Source organism: Podarcis tiliguerta, assembly GCF_965153285.1.
Source record: "Podarcis tiliguerta genome assembly, chromosome: 9".
In the NCBI taxonomy this organism is placed as follows: Eukaryota; Metazoa; Chordata; class Lepidosauria; order Squamata; family Lacertidae; genus Podarcis; species Podarcis tiliguerta.
Genome location: NC_139542.1, coordinates 16,512,376 through 16,534,311, shown reverse-complemented (window position 1 = coordinate 16,534,311; position 21,936 = coordinate 16,512,376). Strand labels below are relative to the sequence as shown.

The 21,936-nt window shown below is 41.0% G+C and overlaps 1 protein-coding gene across 8 annotated transcripts in view; it reads right to left on the bottom strand.

Moving 5' to 3' along the window:
• The window catches only part of CCSER1 (coiled-coil serine rich protein 1), a 697,013-nt gene that overhangs the window by 504,269 nt on the left and 170,808 nt on the right, over positions 1-21,936 (bottom strand). The gene's annotated exons all lie outside the window — the stretch shown is intronic.

Genomic DNA, 21,936 nt, shown 5'->3' with positions numbered 1-21,936 from the left:
ATAGATCAATGTCCAGAACTGTATTACTGAAATCTTATATTCTGCAAAAAATATTCTGCTATTTTGGACCCAAAGCTGTCTCGGTGTGGTGACTGGAACTGGGGGCGAATTCCACTGCATGGGAATCTAATCTCAGATTCCCAACACTAATTTGTGAAGGAAATTTGATATGAAGGAAAGAAGTGGGTGCAAGGATGAAATAGTAGTACCTCCATCTCTCTCTCTCTCTCTCTCTCTCTCTCTCACACACACACACACACAGACACACACACACACACACACACAGAGAGAGAGAGTTCAGTACCTCAACTATACAGTGACGTGGAGCAATTGCTTTGGTTTCTCCCCTTTCATCAAAACTCCATCAGGAGACAGTCTGTCAATCAGGTAGAGGAAATTTGTGCAGTCAACCACACATGAGGTTGTGACACACCTGGCCACACTGCAGCCATGACGGATAGCACTAGGAGCTAGCCCAGTTCAGTGCAGCTCAGCTCTTTGCCAGCAGGTTTACCAGTGGCAATATACAATTGCACAAGAATTCATTAAAAACATTTCTATGGTGTGATCCAAAGAACAGGGAAGCACACCCACATTATGCACATTGAGATCTCCCATACATTGCACACAACCAACAGGGCTTTTTCCTCTTCAGTACTCAGCTAGTACAGAAGAACAACTTAGCATTAAACTATCAAAATGTCACATCATTATGTAATGGAGCTTAGAGCAGATATATCATTAAAGGGTTGGTAGGTCCTGGGATAATGTGATGCTGGTGCTTCTGGTTTGGCAGCCTAGGAAAAAGACAACCCTGATTACGTTTCATCAAGCTATTATTATGCAGGAAGATGTCACAGTTTAATGTTTCCAGCATCGTTTTCTGTGAGATGTTTTGTGGCCTGCTCATTATGAAAGGGTGGGGGGGACATAATCCCTGCCAGTGAGCTATATGTGTCTGTGGTATATTAAAGCTCTGAGCCCAAATAAGAAGGAATTCTGCCAAATTGCTGTGGACATCATGATTCTGTGGTGCAACTATGTATTTTTACCCTTGGGAAAGGTCTCCCCCTGCCCCATTTTGGCCTGTTTCTCAGGACTTTCCTGCAACTGTGCCTAATGGTTGCTAGAAATCATTCTTTTTTATTGAATGACACAGACACATTATTTTTTTATATGTTGTACCACTTTTCAAGCCATCTAAGTCTTTGTGAATCCGAAAATGAGCCAAGCCACAAATACATGTGACTTCACATACTTCCCCAGTCTCAAGATTTCCAATGGGCAACCAGAAACATTCTTTGCTTATAATGCACAAGCTGAATTTACTAACAATTTAATTGCCCAGATTAAACTGGACCTCATTGAAACACATTTAGCTGCATTTTGGAGCGCATGATCACACACATTATTGGAACTTATTTAGGAACATACTACTAATTAGTTCACTAAACCTCTACTTATAAGAACATGATTTAATCTCTAGTGTGCAATTACCATCTTAGATGATTGGAATTTAGGAACATGTCTAAAACTGATACTTGACATTTGTCCAAGGAACAGCAGTTTAAAAGAAATTTTTTAAAGGTGATTGCAAAATGTTCCAAATTATAGAAATCTTACACATCTTATTACACCTAGAGTTGCCCTGAATATTTCCCAATTTCCTGGCCGGAAACAGTGGTTTTGGGTGGACAGGCTTGGAAATGTTTAGTGACAAACCCATTAATCGTGTGAACATTCACTTTCACAAAGTGGCTGGGGCAACCCAGTCAGATGGGCAGGGTATAAGTAAATAATAATAATAATAATAATAATAAACTGTCATTGTGTACTCTAACTGATCCTAAGCAGCAATCTGCCAGGTTCTATGGAGTTGATTTCTTCTGAAAGAATTTGCGTGCTCATTTATATTAGGCTGGAATATTCAGAAATAAGGGCCAATCTTTATCATTTACCTTTAAAATGGAGTTGGGTTGGGCTGTGGATAGAAGATAAATTTGTTCAGTTTACATTTTAAATAAAACAGGCCTAATCTGCTCGTCCCAGACTTATACGCAGATATGAACCCAACTATGAATAGGCTTATGAAGTTCTCTGAATTCTGTGATGCAGTTTTGGTATTTTAATACAGTATGCAGACAAAAGTGTGTATTTAAGAGGAAATGAATGGAAAGCAATATGAAATGTGTATTTTAGGGGAAGAATGTATACACAAGGCGTTCAATCTAATTGCAAATTGTTCATGCATTTTAAAAAAATCCATTACAGGAGAGCTATGATGGAGCACATGTAGAACTGATACAAAAAGGAAACAGAATGATCTGGCCCAAGACTGGATAGCCCTTCAAATAGAAGACAGCTCGCAACATTGACTGCCATTCATAATGTAGGGCAAAGGCCATCCATTCTATGCAATGTGTAAATAGACTGAAGAGAAGGAATGATTGTCCCATAGTCTTATTCATATTAAATACAACTTGAAAAAAGAAAAGCATCAAAACAAAGTTGCTAAATAAAGATACACATTCGGTAGTGATTTCATTATCAAACTCATATGTGGTCTAAACAAAGGAAATTCATTAAAATATATGGTCCGATCATGCCACAGCCTAATGAGCCATGTTCACAACTGAACCATGGTTTGTTTTAACTATGGTTTGGCATTATGTATGAGAGCAACAGCATTGCTTCACTTCTGTTTGCTTGACCACCCAACCCCAAATGCTCACCAATCTGCAAAGGCACAAAGAAAGGAGAATGGTGGGATAACAACCTTTGGAGAAACAAGTTGTGGCTTGCTTGCTCCTTCTATGAGATGGTGCATAGTTTGTTGAAGAAACCATACTTAAACAATGACTTAGTGCTAATGTGAGAAAGCAGTCAATGTACTCAAAGACAGGCCACTCACGGGCTCATCCTGCCTTGAAAATATCAAATTTAAGCACCTGCTTAAGAGAAAAGAAATTTCCTTAATTAGGCCCTAAGCCAGAGCTTTCCAAACTGTGTGTCATGACACATTAGTATGATGGCTACAGCCAGGGGCTGGAAAGAGGTTATCAGGCTCCCTCTAATTCAGCCCTCCAGATGTTTTGAGACTACAATTCCCATCATCCCTGACCACTGGTCCTGCTAGCTAGGGATCATGGGAGTTGTAGGCCAAAAACATATGGAGGGCCAAGTTTGAGGAAGCCTGGGTTACTAGCCGTCTTGCTAGTAAAACTGAATTACTGTGTCGCAAAATGATGCATATCTAAAAAGTGTGTCACCAACATGAAAATTTAAGGAAGCTCTGCCCTAAGTAGAGCTGTGTCCGTGTGTGTGTGTGTGTGTGTGTGTGTGTGTGTGGTGTTTTTCTATGCCCACATAGCTGAACATTGCAGTGCAATTACATTTCAGGTGCTGAGCAATACCACTGTGACAATTTTTGCTGTTATTAGATACTCTGTGGTGTATTAGTTCAAATCTGGAAAATCAGAGAAGTTTAAAATAGAAGAGATTTTCAAACCAATCTCCCTGTCTATTGATTCCCCCCCCCCCTCTTTGCAATAAGTTCTCCTGAGCTTTCTACATCTCATTTTAAACAGTATTATCTACCATCAACTTACATAATCTTCACCTCCACAGAATTGTAACCTCTGGATGATGTTAACTGGTGCGACGTAGCATACACCTGACCCAAGTCTCTTAGAAATATTCTCATCATCTGGGGAATTTTAAGTAGCATTTCAAACCCGAATAATTTATCCTCATGAAAAAGTATGACAGATATTTAAAGAAATAAAAACAGCTTCCTTTTTCAAATTCTTCAACACACATTATTAAGGCATATTTGATGCACACAGAGACATAAAATGAAGAATATGGCACCTTGTACTTACATGCTGTCATTTCCATGATTCTGTACCAGAAATATTAATGCTGATTTTAACTAATTTCATGCAAAACATTCATCTATTACAACAGTTATGCGAAGGACAGTGTACACCTTATAATGCTGCTATATTAATTATCCACATAAATCAATAGAGAGAACACACAGTTAATTTTTAATCATTAATTAATTGTTTGGCTACTTTTCTTACTAAAGCTCAAGGCTTAATTAAGCAACAGAGGAATACTTTTTCATGCTTCCTGACAGCCATTGTTATGAAAGTGTGGTCTGATCTAAAAAAAAAGTGCCCAATTAGGCAAACGTTTTGTGCATTTCACATTTTTTTTATACAATCCCTGACACAAGAATGTAGCATATGTTAAAAATAAACACACACACACACACACACACACATCTCTCACACTGGATCAAACTTGCTATCTACAGCTGGCTCAACAACTGTTCATGAAGTTTAGCTGAAACCCTTCACATATCTTCAGACGTCTCGTTTTTCAAACCGCAGCATGCAACAAAGTAATCCATTTATATCGACGGATGCATTTTCAAAATGTTTTTCATGCTCCTTAATCAACATTTCCAAACGCATGTTACAAACAAAAATAAAACCCCAATTATTTTGATGACAAAAACCACAGTCAACAGAGAAATACTAAAACAGCATAGAACAGAAGTATTGCAAACCGCCTTGCAGTGAGTTATCCCATTAAGGCAGCAGAGAGCATTGTTGGCTGCCCACTCTCCACCTTAGAGCAGATTTATGCCACAAGGTGCCATAGGAAGGCACTGGACATAGTAAAAGATCCATCGCATCCTGGTCACTGTCTCTTCGAGCTCTTGCCGTCGGGACGGAGATACAGGACGATGAAGACAAGAACGAGCCGTCTTAAGAACAGCTTCTTCTCCAGAGCGATCTCGGCCCTGAATGGGAAGCCCGGACTTTGAAAGTCATCAAATCTCCTTTGCTGTATTTTACTATATTTTTTAATTAGTGTTTTTATGGAGCAGCCAAGTAATTTCGTTGTCCCCGAAGGGGGCAATGACAATAAAGATATTATTATTATTATTATTATTATTATTATTAATCTACCTAGCTGAATATTGTCTACACTGTGGAAGTGGCTTTCCAGAGTTTCAGGAAGGGTTTTTCCCAGCCCTGTCTGGAGATTCTGGGAACTGAAGTAATCATAGTTAGAATAAACCTCAATTTGGATGTCACAGGGAACTTTTATTGCTATGGAAACTCGCTGACTCCTTATCAAGTGCACAGAGGGGAAGGGAAAGGATGTGAGGTTGAGGCTTCAGCAGACTTGTTCCTGTAACAATAAACCATGATTTAGTGCAGGCATAGGCAAACTCGGCCCTCCAGATGTTTTGGCACTACAATTCCCTGACCACTGGTCCTGTTAGCTAGGGATGGTGGGAGTTGTAGTCCCAAAACATCTGGAGGGTCGAGTTTGCCTATGCCTGATTTAGAGTTATGTCTGCATTTGGTCATGGGTTTGGAAAAGTAGTGCAATAGCTTTAGAATATACATGATGGGTACGTATATGAACAATTTGATGAGGCCTCAGTGTGGTGATCTGTTAGGTATAAGTTGATAATGATAAATTCATCCTTTGGTTTGATTTTTCATGATAACTTTGTGTCCTGCTACCCTTAGTTAGGGATGCGGGTGGCACTGTGGGTTAAACCACAGAGCCTAGGACTTGCCGATCAGAAGGTCGGCGGTTTGAATCCCCATGACGGGGTGAGCTCCAGTTGCTCAGTCCCTGCTCCTGCCAATCTAACAGTTTGAAAGCACGTCAAAGTGCAAGTATATAAATAGGTACCGCTCCAGAGGGAAGGTAAACGGTGTTTCCGTGCGCTGCTCTGGTTCGCCAGAAGCGGCTTAGTCATGCTGGCCACATGACCCAGAAGCTGTACGCCGGCTCACTCGGCCAATAAAGCGAAATGAGTACCGCAACCCCAGAGTTGTCCGCAACTGGACCAAATGGTCAGGGGTCCCTTTACCTTTACCTTTTACCCTTAGTTAAAATTGCAAAATTCATTGTTGTCTATATTTTCTTTGAAATCCCGGCAAAGCATATTAAACAACTAAATTACCATAAGCATCTGCATGCTACTTGACAAAGCATGTATTTGTATATTTGATAGTTGCTGCCTGCTTCTACTTACAAATGTTATCTGTGGCTGTTACGCGGGGGGGGGGGGGGAATGATGCATATGGTAGGTTGCAATAATATAGATGCACTTAGCCTGAAGTGTAAGAAAGAAAATCTCATGAGCTGATACCATGAGTTAGTCCCCCCCCATACAATTATACATGCATGTAAAATTACATGCATGTCAAACTTTGCAGCTGCATTAAATGAATCAATTACTCAAGATTACAAGCCATGAAGCTTCTAAAGAACAGAGAATGGATATATTGTAATTTCACAGCATAATGGGTCAGGACTGCATGTCCCCAACTAATTAAATTAAATTGGAACATCTTGGGGGGGGGGGCATACTCTTGCACGGGAGTGTGCTCCAAAAGATGGGTGTCCCGGTTTTCCACTGCACCATGTTGAAGATTATGGGACTGAGTCCAAAGGAGGAACTATTTTGTGAAAATCTACTTGTGCAGAAAATTCACCCTTGTGATAAGTACGGGCCTGTGAAAATGTGTGATCCCTGATGTAGCCTTCAAAAACAGCTGTCCTCAGTCTTCATGGGTTTCATTTGCCCATACTGCCATCAGAACACAGTCAGATTTGATTGGTTAAGTTGCGCAGTAACATCATCACATTCAGTAAATGATTCCTAACTAGCAATCCCAGTCAACAGAGAAATCAAACAGGAAAAAATTGGCTGAAAATCAGCAGCAGAATGAAGAACCATTTGGCCACAAACACTTGCCAACAGAAGGGTTAACCTAGGAGTGGGGAGCATTCCCTCAAAAACTCACAAGTTCAGGCTCAAAGTGAACATTCAGTGCAACCCTTATAATAATAATAAACAAAAACATAACTTTGTTAATTAGAAATCAAGGAGGATATAATCTGACAATGGTATTCATCTTGCCTCCGCCTATCTGAATAATAAATAAAGTTTCATGAAATTGTGCCAGATTATCCATTTGGAAAGCTTGTAAATTGTCTTTTACTTCAAAGCTGAACCAGATGCCTCCCATTTGAATGCAAATTAATATCTGCAATTAAAAGGTGTTCACCAGCAGACAGCATTAAAAATGTGACAGGAGATAATCCTTTCAGAATACCACTAGAACACCAATAAATATGTATGAGAAAATCAGGATAAGGTCACTACAAGGGTTTGATAATAGAGTCATCTTCCTCTTGAGGGACTGGACAGAAAGGAGCACTCTTGGTCTTTTAACATTTAGCTCATTATCTGACAAGCACTAGTTCATGTGTGTAAGTCTTAACAGTACACTGCCATAGGAACTAGCATGGCAGGCAACAGGAACAGCAACCTGAATAACAACCAGTCTGAGCTTGAAACCGCCACATAGACAATTGTACTAACATACCTATATCAGGCAGTGTGTTGGCATCTTCCAGCATTAATGCAAGTATCCCATCATCTAAGAAGCCAAATATCTATAGATGTTGTATATTTAGAAAACTAGATGTGCATAGAATGCTGTTGAACCATCACCCTGGGACTTCAGGATTATGAACAGACTTTTGCAGATAATTCAAAATATGAAAGAAATGTGCTGAGAGCCAGTGTAGTGGTTAAGAGTGGTAGACTCGTAATCTGGTGAACTGGGTTCACGTCTCTGCTCCTCCACATGCAGCTGCTGGGTGACCTTGGGCCAGTCACACTTCTTTGAAGTCTCTCAGCCCCACTCACCTCACAGAGTGTTTGTTGTGGGAGTGGAAGGGAAAGGAGAATGTTAGCCGCTTTGAGACTCCTTAGGGTAGTGATAAAGCGGGATATCAAATCCAAACTCTCTTCTTCTTCTTCTTCTCCTCCTCCTCCTCCTCCTCCTCCTCCTCCTCTTTGAATGCTGTGGTCTATTTGTCCCTCAGAGCCTGCATGTGATCTCTGCCCCTCACCCCACCCGTCAAGATCCAACTGCAGTGAATAAGCCTTGATTGCATCGGAACACCATCTACAGCAGCTCCCAAGTATTATGAGGAGTGATTGGTGGAGTGGATTAAAAAATCAGAGAACTGTAGAGTTGGAAGAGACTCCCCGGGTCATCTAGTCCTACCCCCTGCAATGCAGGAATCTCAACTCAGGCATCCCTAAAAGATGGCCATCCAACCTCTGCATTAAAACTGCCAATGAAAGAGAGTCCACCACCTTTCGAAAGGGTCCGTTCCACTGTCAAACAGCTTACTGTCAGAAAGTTCTTCCTGATGTTTAGTCAGAATGTCCTTTCTTGTAACCTGAATCCCTTGGTTTAGGTCCTGCCCTCCAGAGCAAGAGAAAAGAAGCTTGCTCCATCTTCCATGTGACAGCCCTTTAGATATTTGAAGATGGCTATCATAACTCCTCTCAGTCTCCACTTTTCCAGGCTAAACATACCCAACTCCCTCAATCGTTCCTCATTAGGGCTGGGAGGTATCTGTTTCCAACAACATGACAAAATACATTGTCCTTCCAAAAGTACAAGAGAGCCAATTTAAAACAACAACAACTATTTTTCGAACATTCACAGATTATGTCCACAAATGCCAAGTCAGGAGCCATTCAAAGCAAGACAGTTTCACCATCACTACCAGAGGATAAATCTACTGTACAAAAATAGCAGCTTTTGCTTCATCATTTATGCTTACTTGCTCACAACATTTCCTCAATGTAGATATGAGCCTCCCACTTACATTTCATTCATTTCATAACTGCACAGAGACATTTCATCTGCTGTAGTGATTTCCCACTACTTCAAAAGGCAGGATTTTTTTTTAATGCTTTCAACTATGGGCAATATTTACACACACACAATTGAGACACATATAAGACTTGGCAATTGGGGAAAGGCAAATTTCTCAAACAACAGCCATTAAACTATTTGGTTTCGCTACAGAAAAGTCATAAAGGAAATGGAATTCCTGTCCACACCAGAAACCAACAGAAAACAATTATTGAGGCAGCACTGTGCAAGCAGACAGATGTGAGTAATTGATATCAGCAAAGGGCAGTTCACCAGTTAGTAACTACACCAGACATGGGCAAACTCGGCTCTCCAGATGTTTTGAGACTACAGTTCCCATCACCCCCTGACCACTGGTCCTGTTAGCTAGGGAAGATGGGAGTTGTAGTCCCAAAACATCTGGAGGGCCGAGTTTGCCTATGCCTGAACTACACACTTGTACAACTATGATGACTGAAGTAGCAAGTGTGCAGGTAATGACTGACTGAATGGTGTCAGCAGACCAAATTCAAGATTGTGAATACCTCCAGTCCAAGTACTCACAGATTTCCACCATCAAACAGATGCTGTTTCCCTAGTACAGGAGGTCTTTCTTTGCCAGTTCAGTTTGTATGCACAGAACTACATCATCAACATGTAGTCTAAAAGTACAGCCAGTACTTATCACCAAACGGCTACTTACGAGGTTGAGGTTCCCAATGGAGAATAAAGAATCACGATCACATGGGAAACAGCAGGCTTTATTGGCCACATCCGCAGCTGTAGAAGTGGGTGGTGGGAGACTTAGAACATGGAGAAAGGCCATTGACTTCTAGAATCTTACCAGAAAAACTGAATGGAATTCCATTCCAAGTAGGATCAATGGGCTTGAAGCAGCACACACATGAAGAGAAGCCTGAAAATGCGCTGCTCTTAATATCAAGTTACTCAAGTCAAGAAAAGCTAGGTGATGGGCTAGCAATAGTGGAGATGTCGTCTTATTCATCTCAAGTACTTGCTGTTATGTGGGAGACTAGGAGCCCTGAAGGCCCAGAACTGGTTTCCTGATGTCTATGTCATCCACGTGGAGCTTCAGAAGAAGAAATGCAGGCAATTCAAAGTGGGAAGGTGTCTAACCCAAAAAATTAGGTAATAGCAGACAACCAGTTCTATGCTAGTGTCTACTACAGTGCTTCTAGATCAGTTATGTGCTTGTGCACATATGCACTCTCAATGTGAGGAACTCCTCCCTCTGTTTCCCCCTCCTCTCCTTTCCTTCACTGTCAGATTAGCTAACTAATCTGTTGCTGACTTTCCTTGCCTATCTATTCCAGGTATTTGCCAACCCTTGGATACAAGTGGATATTACACTTTGAGACTTAGAGTATAAGACAAGTAGTGAAGTCTCAAAAGCAGGAATCCCAGAAAATGAATTATTATTGTGTCTGGTCCATAACCCACCAGTATTACAGTCTATACCAAACCCTTTACAGTCAAAGCAAACATAATCCAAATATAAACTGCAATAGCTTGCAAGCATTATTATAGTTCTAATATAATATCAACCTACTAGGAGATGATATATAAGAAATGAACTGAATATTAGTGTTTGGGGTTTATATGTTCAATATCCCCTCTAAAATTACAAGGTACGCTCTTTTATGGATCTAAAATAATGCCATTTTTCTACATAAAAGCTGCATGTCTTTCTTTATTTCAACATAAATATATTTTCATTACATAGAATGCTCTTGTTACTGTTGAAAACATCTCCATGGGAAAAGTTCAAAATCTAGGCCATGCATATAAGTACATACCACCTGTTTTTGATCTGGTGGACAATTTCCATCAGATGTCACCCAGTGTACTCCTACAAACCATAATTCCACTAGCTGGGACCCAATGTACCCAGGCAAACCACTGGGGCTATCCTAGTATAAGCAAGAGCAGAGGAAACCACCCAAGGAGCAGATGATGTTTAGCTTGTTGGAACTGGCAAAGGGAATCTGCTTACCCCTGGTTCTTCCTCAAACAAATTGAGGACAGCCACCTTTCTAAGCTTTACCTTCATGCGCAATCTGCACCTTGTATTTTCATCGTTAAATTTAGGGATAGAAGTTCATGCATTTAAGTCTGACCCCGCACAAAAAAAATCATTGGAGTATCATTAATCTAACATAAATATAAGTGGAAGAAACAATAACAAAATCATAACAAAAAAATCATTTGCTATGATACAATAGGCAAAAAACTACCCATTGTATCATAACAAATCATACCTATAGTCAGTGCTTTTTTTAGGAGGTGCTCAAGGGTACGCAGTACCGGCACCTCTCTTTTTTGTTGTTAAAGGTGTGGCATTTATTGTAACAACTTTATGGTGAGTACTGGCACCTATTTTTCTAGGGAAAAAGCACTACCTGTAGTACTAGATGTTACCTCCAGCATGCTTCTGTGATTAATATTCTATTTACACAGACACCTCTGGACACATAGATTAGGTATATACACACACAAGAGAGCCAGCTAGATGCAGAGTGTCAGTGGTATGATGAGAGACTTGGGGACCAATCTATTGCAAATTAGTCAGCAATTACCAGGCACCCAATCAACACCCAAGACTCGCCCTACAGGTTATATATTGGTAGGAAGAGATCTTATATGAAATTCACACCCTAGAAACTCCATTCACATATTAGAAACTCAACATTTTGAGGGTCAGGTGAGTCATCCTGGGATGTGAATGTCATGTAAAACCTCTTTCTACCCACATAAACTTCCTGAGGCAGGGGGAGTCTTTTCCCTGGTCGATTGCTGGCTGCTTCACAACAGAATAGTTCCAGAGTCTCTTGTTTTACCAGTGACACTCTACATCTAGCTAGCTCCCATGTGTGTATATATAATCTATATCTATATAAGTGTGTGGGCATCTGTGTAAATAAAATATTAAATCTTTACTACTGAGTTTTCCCCCCAGCTTATTTCACTTTGACGGTGTTGGCGGTGTTCAGTTACGGTGCTTTAACATGTCTTTATACAGATTTCCATTATGTTCTTTTTAATGGAGACAAGAATATTTCCCTTTCTCTTTCCTGAAACAAACTCTGTACCATGTTGATATTTAATGAGCCATTGCCTAGTCTATGTGAAGCGGGTGGCTTGAATATATTTCTCCCCCTCAAATGTTTACTGGATGAGAATGAGTTGACTTTCGATGTAGAAAATTATTATTTGCCAGAAGTACTGCATTCATGGCTGAATATGTGGGTAGTTAAGGTGCAGACAGCAGGCATTCTACTGCCTATTAAATCAGGTTTCTTCTTTTGAAAAAGAAATGTTTTAGGAAAAAAACACACCTTTCATTATAAGGCAAGGGAATGAAATTCATTCCTTTAAAAAAACTAATCCATAAGTTTGCACATTTCATCAGACTATAAGGATAGTATTTGACTAATTCATACTGTGAATATGAATATGTTGGATGCAACCCTAAGTCTTCAGTCGGACACTTTGTGATTGTAGGAATAACTGCACAATGACACTATGATCTTGATAGCTAAGTGAGTTAATAAGTAACAAATGAGTAACTGCCATCCAAATAATTCAGCAAAACAGTTAATGGATCAAGCCTAATTAAGACCAATTATTTTAGACAGAACCTCTAAAATCTAAGACCACTAGACAGATTTATTTGTTTACTTCATTTATATGTGGTACAGCACTTTGCAAATGTCATAGGTGGTTTACAACAGACAAATAGATAAAAATGCATAAATTCATAAAGTAACATAAGCCTTTTAAATAGGTGTGTTTCGGAAGGCTTTGGCCCACCAGATGTTGCTGCACTGCAACTCCCATCTTCCCTGGCCATTGCCCATTCTTGCTAGGACTGTTGGGAGTTGTAGTTCAGCAAAATCTGGAGGACCAAAAGTTCCCCACACCTGCCTTAAAGCAGGGGGCCAATCAAATGCCCCTCCCTTATAGTCTCTTTTAATGGCTTGCCTTTTGTTTCTATCTGTTTTATGTGAGTTACAATCACTTTTAACTATTAGCTTTTATCCCTTTCCTCTTTAAGTCTTATAAGGTTTGATGGTGATGAATGCCCCTGGAAAGCTCACAAGTGGCTTGTGACAGGGACAGCCATGTCCTTTACCTGTTGCTGGTGTCTAGTGATTACAGCTAAAAATAATTAAGGCTGCACTCCTACACACTTACAGTGGAACTCCTGTGAACACATGGATAAGATTGCTCCGAAAAAAGATCTATCATCTATGAATTTGTCTGCTCCAGGCTTTCTCAAACTCGGCCCTCCAGATGTTTTTTGCCTACAACTCCCATGATCCCTAGTAGCAGGACCAGTGGTTAAGGATGCTGGGAATTGTAGCCTCAAAACATCTGGAGGGCCGAGGTTGAGGAAGCCTGGTCTACTCCCTAAAAAAAAAATCAGCATTTTGTAATGAAATGAGTTGTGCAAAAAGCATCTTCCTAATATCAGTCATGAGCTTGAGCATTTTGAGCGGCCTTCTCGAACCTATGATCGGTAGATATTGTTAGACTACAATTCCCATCATCCCATCCAGCATGGTCAATGGCCAGACATGATAGTAACTGTAGCCTGGGATAGTAACTGACACTTGGGAAAGCCTATTCAGAGAAAAATAGTAATTTCTTTATTTTAATGCTGAATGTATGAGCACACGAAGCTGCTTTGTATCCAGACAGACCATGGCTTCTTACCCCAGGATTTTCTTACTAGAACTTGAAAGGAGGGGGAAAACCCTTCTTCAGAATATGTAATATATATTGCAAGGTGTCTTCAGGATGAAACAGGAACATTAAGAATAATAATTCAGTATTAATCCATTATCACAAAATGTTTCCCCAAGCACAGCAGAGTTTTGGATATTCCCATCTGAACAGAACAGTGTAAAGCAGAAAGGGGATAACAGAATGTTTTGCCATAAATTAAGAATGACTGTGTTGGAAAGTAAAAAGCAAATTAATTCTAGCAACTATGAAGTTCATATTTTAACTTCTCTAGTTATACATACTATTGAAAACCGATAGCCGACTTTTTAGTACCAAATCAGCTTCTGGGCATTTCCATTTAGATGAGAAAGGCTGTCTTAGCTCTTTATAAATCCCCAAGCTGGGAAAGATACAAAGAGTATTAGCACCTGGTACGCTCTTAAAAGTTTATTGTCCAAAAAATTGAAAACTCTCTGCAATTGTTTTAAGCAAATGTGGTTGTATCTTAATTTGTCGTAATGAGGGAGATGCTCATTATAGTGTCTCTCTTCTCTGCCCCAGGGCACCTGTGAAGATTATATTTTTCATCTCAATGGGTCTTTGCTTTTGCTGAACTCCTTAAAATACCCAGGCATACTATACCTCCAGAAGGATGCAAGAGCATTTGCTTGACTTAATTACTGCACTGCTTTTTAGTAATTGACAGGTGATAATACTGGTGTTAATCAAGATACTGCATCACAAAGTCAAATTATAATCGTAAAACTTTTATATTGAGATGCGTATTTCATATCTAATTGCACCACAATAACCAGGGCAGATTATTTCCCCCTGCTGTATTGTTTTCTGACCTGTGATATGGCTATACTCCTTCTATCCTTATAGCTTGCTTAAAGTACTTCTGTGTGAATAGTGGGATTATTATATCACTATTCCCTGCAATGTTAACGGCTGCACTACAGATGCTGCTCACTTAGAAGAGCATCCAGATGACTTATGCATGAATTTATTACTTGGGTCAATTTTGCTGGACCTTGTATCCTAGGGCTGCCATACATCTGGAATATCCAAAAGGAAAATGTCCACTTTGTCCTGGATCTTAGCTCAACAATTTTGGGGGTGTCCTGGTTTTTCCTTTTTGAAATATGGCAACCCTGTAATTCAAAAAATGACTGGGAAAGTGATGTCATAGACTGAGGCTCATGTATCTAGTATTGGAATGCAACTAGACTCATCATCAGCCAAGTAACTGTCTCCATCTGGAATATCGCTGAAAACTGGTACTTTAAAATACTGTTTTAAACTGTGAAAAGAAGCTACAATGGCATCTACTCCTATGCCAAATCTTGTCAATAGCAATTAGCTTTTATTGCTAGAATAGATCTTCCAGATTTAGAGTCAGTACAACCTTGATTACTGAAAATGGGTTAAATCTAAGTGGCCCTAACTAAATTTTCTTGCTTGTGTTGCATAGGTCACAGTCAAGACATGTTGGGATACAGAGCAGGGATGTTGCTGAGCTACAACTCCTACCATTCTTGACCGCTGGCCATACTGGCTGAGGCTGATGGGGTCCGTAGTCCATTGTCTAGATGGCCACAGGATACCTTCTAGCCCAAGGGTGGCTATTTTGGCGTGCCATGACAAATAGAAATGCTTGACATAAATGAGATCAATTCATTCAGGCATTACCTTATTTACAGTCTGCCCTTCACCATATGGTCCCAGAGCAGAAACATATTACATAAAAACTATTTTTTAAAAAAGCACTGTGACATTTTGCAATAATAAAACAGAACCTCAGGAAGATGCAGGCAATAAAAATTATCTGAGCACCTCCATACAGCAAACCTTCCCAAAGTCCTGCCTAACAAGGTGTCTTAACGGTCCTTACCACTTTATAGCATTAAAAGTCCATAATATACACTGCCAGTCAACCCTATTCATATTATTCCCCAAGCTGCACATGAGAGAGGGTTGTTTAGGCCAAGGGATAATGGGGCTTACCAAAGCCTCCTTCTGTCTATATCATCCTGTCCCATAACCTATTAAATGCATTCCAAATTTGTCTTTTCTCACACTAGAGTTTGATGAAATCTTGTGCAACTGTGTTCGTTCTACTCTACTCTCTCTCCACATTCCCACTCTGCTGTTTATTCAACAACATAACTCAATTGTCTTTTTAAGCAATCTATTAAGTTCTGGAATGTTTTCTTCTGGAGACACATTTCATAGTCAAAGCCACTGGGGTTCCATTGCAGTTCAGTTGCGCTCTTCCTCACTAGAAACATTAACAAATACTGCCAGGTTTAATTTATGGATGCAGAAGGAACCCCTAAATCACTGCAGCATTCTCTACCCAGCCTTGTTCATCAGGCTCAAAAATAATTTAGCAACTCCTTAATTAATTCCTAATTGACATCCTTGGGTCATTACGCCAACACTTTCATTTGGCTGTATACCAACAGACAGCGGCCTAGGGGATATTTGGCTTATAAGATTTCTCCCAGGATGTCCAATAAAACTTTTCCTTTCAAAAGTAAATTTTATTGCTATTGTTACTGCCAGTTATTAAACTGAATAACATCCAAATCCTAAACAAATTTACTTTTAAAAATCCCCACTTGCAGGAAAAGGAGTATTGGGGGGGGGGGGTGTCATAACTGGACCTCCCACTGTTTCATTTTTAAATGCGGGATCAGATTATGTTTAACATAACACTGCAACACAAAATCATCTCACTGCAGCTGCTATTTGTGCCACTGGGCTGAAACATATACCGGTAGGTGTGTTCTTCTAAAGCAACTTACAAGCAACCCCACATAGATGCATTAAAACGGGGGGGGGGGGGTACATTTAAAATATCTCACCCACTTCTAATAGGCCAAAGATAGTTATTGCCTGGTGATTAATGTGGCTCTCTGCAGCAGTGCAAACTACAGTTGCAGTTTATGGGAGAGTTATTTTGCTGTTTAATCACGCAACTAATTATAATTTTTTTGACATGTTCCCAACAACATCCGACTATTTCATACAGCGTAGAGCAAGAAAGCTAAATGGGGCACTCCTTGTAGGGCTGCAGACAGGCTCAGCTCTCTGATGAGTGCAGACAGAGCCAGTTCAAAGTTGAGGGGACCCTCAGCAAAGTGTTCTCTGGTGAGACCCTCCTTCATCAGCTGGCAACTCCAAGAGGCTTACCTGGAGATGGGAACAGCAGGTGCCAATAGCAGCCCTCCAATGTAGCTGCCATTACAATTCCTCAGTGACTCCAATGAAGAATCATTCTGCGGCATTCTGGTAAATTTTAAGAAGGGATCCCAGACTTAGTTGCCCACTGAAAAAAATGTTGCTTTAAGGATGGGCCCAGAGCAGATATTAGCAGTGAATCCTGCTGGAATACTGGGACCCAGCAGTTGCCTGATGATCCACATTCTATGGCCTGCAGGAACAGAGCGAGCAGCATTGAAGAAAACAGCAACAGAGTCCACAACCACTCAGTTTCCCTTATTGGTGGCAATGAAGATTAGGCCCAGTCTGGCCTCTTTACTTGTTCATCCACCTGCTCTTGCAGGAAATAAAGCAGCCACAGCTGAGGAGAATGATCAGCTGCCCCTGATAGCCATTGGCTCTCTCAAAAGGAAAGCTGGTCACAGTGAGGAGCAGTTGGGCCCACTGAGAGCCTATCAAAACAAGAGCTGGTCCTCAACAGGAGCAGAATAATATGGTCCAAAGCAAGGTGAAAGGAACAGTTAATTGCAATGCAATTTTAGTGCTTCATAATGTCCTCAGAGCCACCAAGCAGGCCAGTTTAGGGCATCCTTTATTTGATGAATCTCTCAGTGATCTGTTAATAAGGAATTGCTGGAATTTGTTGGTCTGGACAACACAAACCTTTAAAAAAAAAAAAAACAGCACTTCTGTCCTACCATGTGCCTAAAGGAGTGGGAGAAACCTATTATATGAACACCTGGCAGAAGAATAACCCGGAGACCTTAATTATTTCACTGGCATTTTACACTGCCAGCTCATTATACTGTGTTATTAAATGGACACAGTGGCACAACACTAAACTTTAAAGCAAGAAACCCCCAGATTCATTTAATGTTTATTTATTTATTTATTTATTGTCATTAAAAATGCCACAAAGAGTGCTAAAATGTTTATATACAATTCCACAGGCAAAGCTGGCTGCAATTCCAGTGCTTGTGAGGATGCCCTGCAATTCTGTGTTCATGTACTTGGTAGTTACGGTAGTTGCACTGGGTTCAGTTGTGCTGCCCAAGACTAGAAAACATGCATTTAATCAATTAGACTGCATGCACAGCTTCCTTTTATTCCCCCCTCCCTGTTATCTGATAGCATAAAGGTAGAGCTGGATCAGAAGATAATTGGGTTTATTTAGCTGGATACACAATCTAATCTACTGCACTATAAAAAGAATGATTCCCCTTTACTTAAAGCTTAATTTAACCCTTGGGCAATTCAGTAGAGATTTTTAGAGTCCCCCTGGGATTTTTAGAATCCCAGAAGCTTCCCTTTTGAACATATCCCTTTCATCTTAAGAGGTTCTGGCCAGGTTGAGCTACAGTGGGAAATAATTATTTTCTGCTTTGAGAAGAGCTGTGGTGAGCCTCAGCTAGCAAACCCTCCTTCCCCTCTCCCCCTTTCTCATGCCTTTTTGGAGATCAAAAGCTTTTGCTTTAATTTTGAAACACTATTTTGGAAAACAAAACAGTGAGCAGGGCAGCTTTGTTCAACGACTTCTTTTTACTTTTTGTTAAGTGCATTAAGAGACAATATCTACCGTGATCATGCCTCACTTAGATGTGTTTCAATAGTGAGGAATCCATGGCTCTCCAAGCAACTCCAGTTCCCATCAGCTCCATCTAGCATTGCCAATAGTCAAGGATGATGGGAGGTCTAGTCCAACAATACCTGGGGCCACATATTCCAGAACCCTAGTATTTTATTCTTTTTTTATCCCTATCTTTCCTGGCACATAGAACAAACTAGGTTGGACCTGAACGGCAGCTAACTTTATTTTACTTAATCCATATTAGGAGAACCCAGAGCTTTTTGCTTTGAAACTTGAGGGCATAGTAATTGAGTTCTGGCCATGTACAAATGATATCCACCCTTACACAATTGTTTGAATAGTCCCTTCCTTTCATCACTGAGGTATGAGCTCTTCATTTACATAGGCACCGTTCAGAAATCAATGTTTTGCATTATACAAGACACACTTAAATAGGAAGGGGGGACTAGAAGAAACAAGGTTAAACTAATGCTAGTCTTCTTTGCACAAGCCCTTGATGGGTTTCCATCCCATAAAAACAGTAACCTGCTGTACGAAGCTGTCACGACAATTCCTTTCGTGCATTTGAAACATGTAAGCTTCTAATTTATGTGGTGTAATAAACAGGCACTCCCTAAGGCAGATAATGTCTGTTATATTGGCTCAATTTTAAGCATTTCAGTATTGACAGAATGTGAGAAGCACCAAAGGATTCCAAGTAAATATTTAGCACTTCTACACAGCAGCATTTACCCCCATGCCACATACAGAGAACTTTACAAAGAATAGCCTGTTAATTTTCCACAGTAGTCCTGCAAGGTAAAGGTAAAGGGACCCCTGACCATTAGGTTCAGTCGTGGCTGACTCTGGGGTTGCGGCGCTCATCTCGCTTTATTGGCCAAGGGAGCCGGCGTACAGCTTCCAGGTCATGTGGCCAGCATGACTAAGCCGCTTCTGGCGAACCAGAGCAGTGCAAGGAAACACCATTTACCTTCCCGCCAGAGTGGTACCTATTTATCTACTTGCACTTTGACGTGCTTTCGAACTGCTGGGTTGGCAGGAGCTGGGACAGAGCAATGGGAGCTCACCCACCGACTTTCTGATCAGCAAGTCCTAGGCTCTGTGGTTTAACCCACAGCGCCACCCGCATAGGTGACCATAAAATGCAGGCTATTCATTTAAAAGTTGTTGGGCGGGGTTAGGACAAGACCAGCCTATCATTGAAGAAAAATCCTCACCTCCCAACAAATCAATGCCCTGTTTGCAGGAAATCTCAAAAGTAACCTGTGCCAAGAGAAGCTTCACAACCACAGGAGGCAGAGCTGGGGGGGAAAGATATGTTGCTGCCCCAGCAGATGGCATGCCCCACCCCCAAAGTTTTAAATTAATTCCCTCTCGAAATATCCCTATTACTGGAGGTGGAGGGAGTCCCAAAGTCTCCACCCAGTCAAAATGCAAGCCAAATGCTTTTGCTGTTGTTTGAGCTGAAAGTTTCAGTGAGGTGTAAAGCAAGAGAGATAGCTATTTAAGTTTAAGACATAAGGAATTCTTCTTCTTGACATTTATATCTTTACTGTGCACTTCAAAAGTTAGGGTGCTTCCAGATTGTCACTAGTTTCAGGTGGGCATCAATCACATACGGGCAAATTCAGGTTGCACAAATAAAGTTGATTGGGTGGTTTTGTACAATGCACTTTGCCAAAAGATCACCCTATTTGCAATAAGGAAAGTGATGGGGAAACACAACATCAAGGGGGCCTACCTGGAGTCGAGTTTAACTTTTCGGCATAGAGTTAAAACCTTGTTATTTTCCTAGACCTTGCAGAGTCTGCGCTATGCTTTTCTTTGTGTTCTGTGCAGCCTAGTTGTGCTTTACGTTGTTTTTATGGCGTGTGTCTGCGTCTAAAAACCACCCTGGGGTATTCAATCTCAAAAATAAATAAAGGTGGAAGCAGGTGGTCCTGTAGAGACATGGAATGCAAGCTGCATTCTTACTCTGGTTCTGCCTCTGCTGAAGTAGACCCCTCTGCTGCATCTCTGTGACAGGTGTGTGATTGGAGCATTCAATCACTCATGGTGCTGAGATGAAGAACAATTATCTGCTATCAGACAAGGCTCCATGTATTATCGCTGTACAACTCCTTCCAGACAAAAAGGATGCTAAGAGAGTTGCACAGAACTAATGGGTAGGTGTGTTTGCCTTTCTCCCTCTTACGGCCTCAAAGTAATGTTACCTTTTCCCGGACATGTTTATGTGACTCTGGGTGTAATATAATTAGAACCCATTAAAGAAATAAAACAGAGGCAAACTGTGTGGTTGTGTATGCCCAGCAAACACCAACTGAGGCAATTTTGCTGAGGATTTGACAGGGGTAGCTGGTGTCTCTACATTAACCAGTCCGCTGGGAAGAGATTAGACACAACTAATACAGTGGTACCTCGGAAGACGAAAAACTCGCTAGATGAAAGAGTTTTCGTTTTCTGAGGTGCTTCGCAATTCGGATTTTCCAAAGGGCTTGCTAGACGAAACAGCCCTGCCTCTCCTGTCATGGCGGCGGTCACTGCACGCACGCACGCACGCTCGCTCGCTTCCCCGCTCCTCCGGCTCCCTCCCACCTTCCTGCTGACGGCTCCTCCGGCTCCCTCCCACCTTCCGGCTGATGGCCAACCTTCCGGCTGCCTCGCGCTGCTGCCCACCGCCCTTGCGCGCTCCTCTGAGAGAGCCGACGCCGCCAGCAGCCAGCGTTGCAGCCGGAGTCGCGCTCCTGAGCCCCGCCGCCCTCCAGCAGCCACGTCGCGCGGGTGAGTCCAAGGTACCGGCTGCGGCAGCTGCCCTGCTTCTCCCCACCCCTCCCCACCGTGGTGCTTCGCAAGACGAAAAAACTCGCTCTACGAAAATACTCGCGGAACGAATTAATTTCGTCTTGCGAGGCACCACTGTATTTCTATCGGAGATTATTGCTCAATGCAACATTCAAATAAGAATAGATGCTTCCTGGCATGCTTGGGTGTGAATGTTATTTGGGAGCTGGTGTGCCAGCAAACTATTCATTCAATGAAACGGCCAAAGCAACACACAACAGATAAAATTTAACAAATGTTACAAAACAAGAATTAAATGGGAGACAGAAATTCAAATATTACGACCCCAATTAAAAAAAATATTAGTGGAAAAGCTGGTTAGAAAAAAGTTTTAGCAACATAACAATGTTGACCAAAAAAGAAGATGGTTTTTCAAGGTCTGACCTTTAGACATTAGGCATTAAAAGCATACGGAATACTAATGTGTCTCCAATTACCAAGCAATTGGGTTTCTTCTGCAAGGTAAGTAAGTCCACCATTTGAAAACTGGCCTATGGAAGTGATCCATAGAAAAACAGCTTGATCCCCAGTAATAGCATCATTATGAATAGGGTTAAGCAAGAAATTAGCATCTCAAGTGAAGAGAATGATATCCTGTATAGCAACTGCTAGAGGTCATTCAAACCATAAAATGGCTAAATATATAATCCACTCTCCCTTCTTAAAAAAAAAAAAAATAAGAAATGTATTTTACTACTCACTTCCTAAAAAGTGCACTCAGCAAAATCTCATTCAAAAGAAATAGACAAGTTGCAAATGCGGCCCATC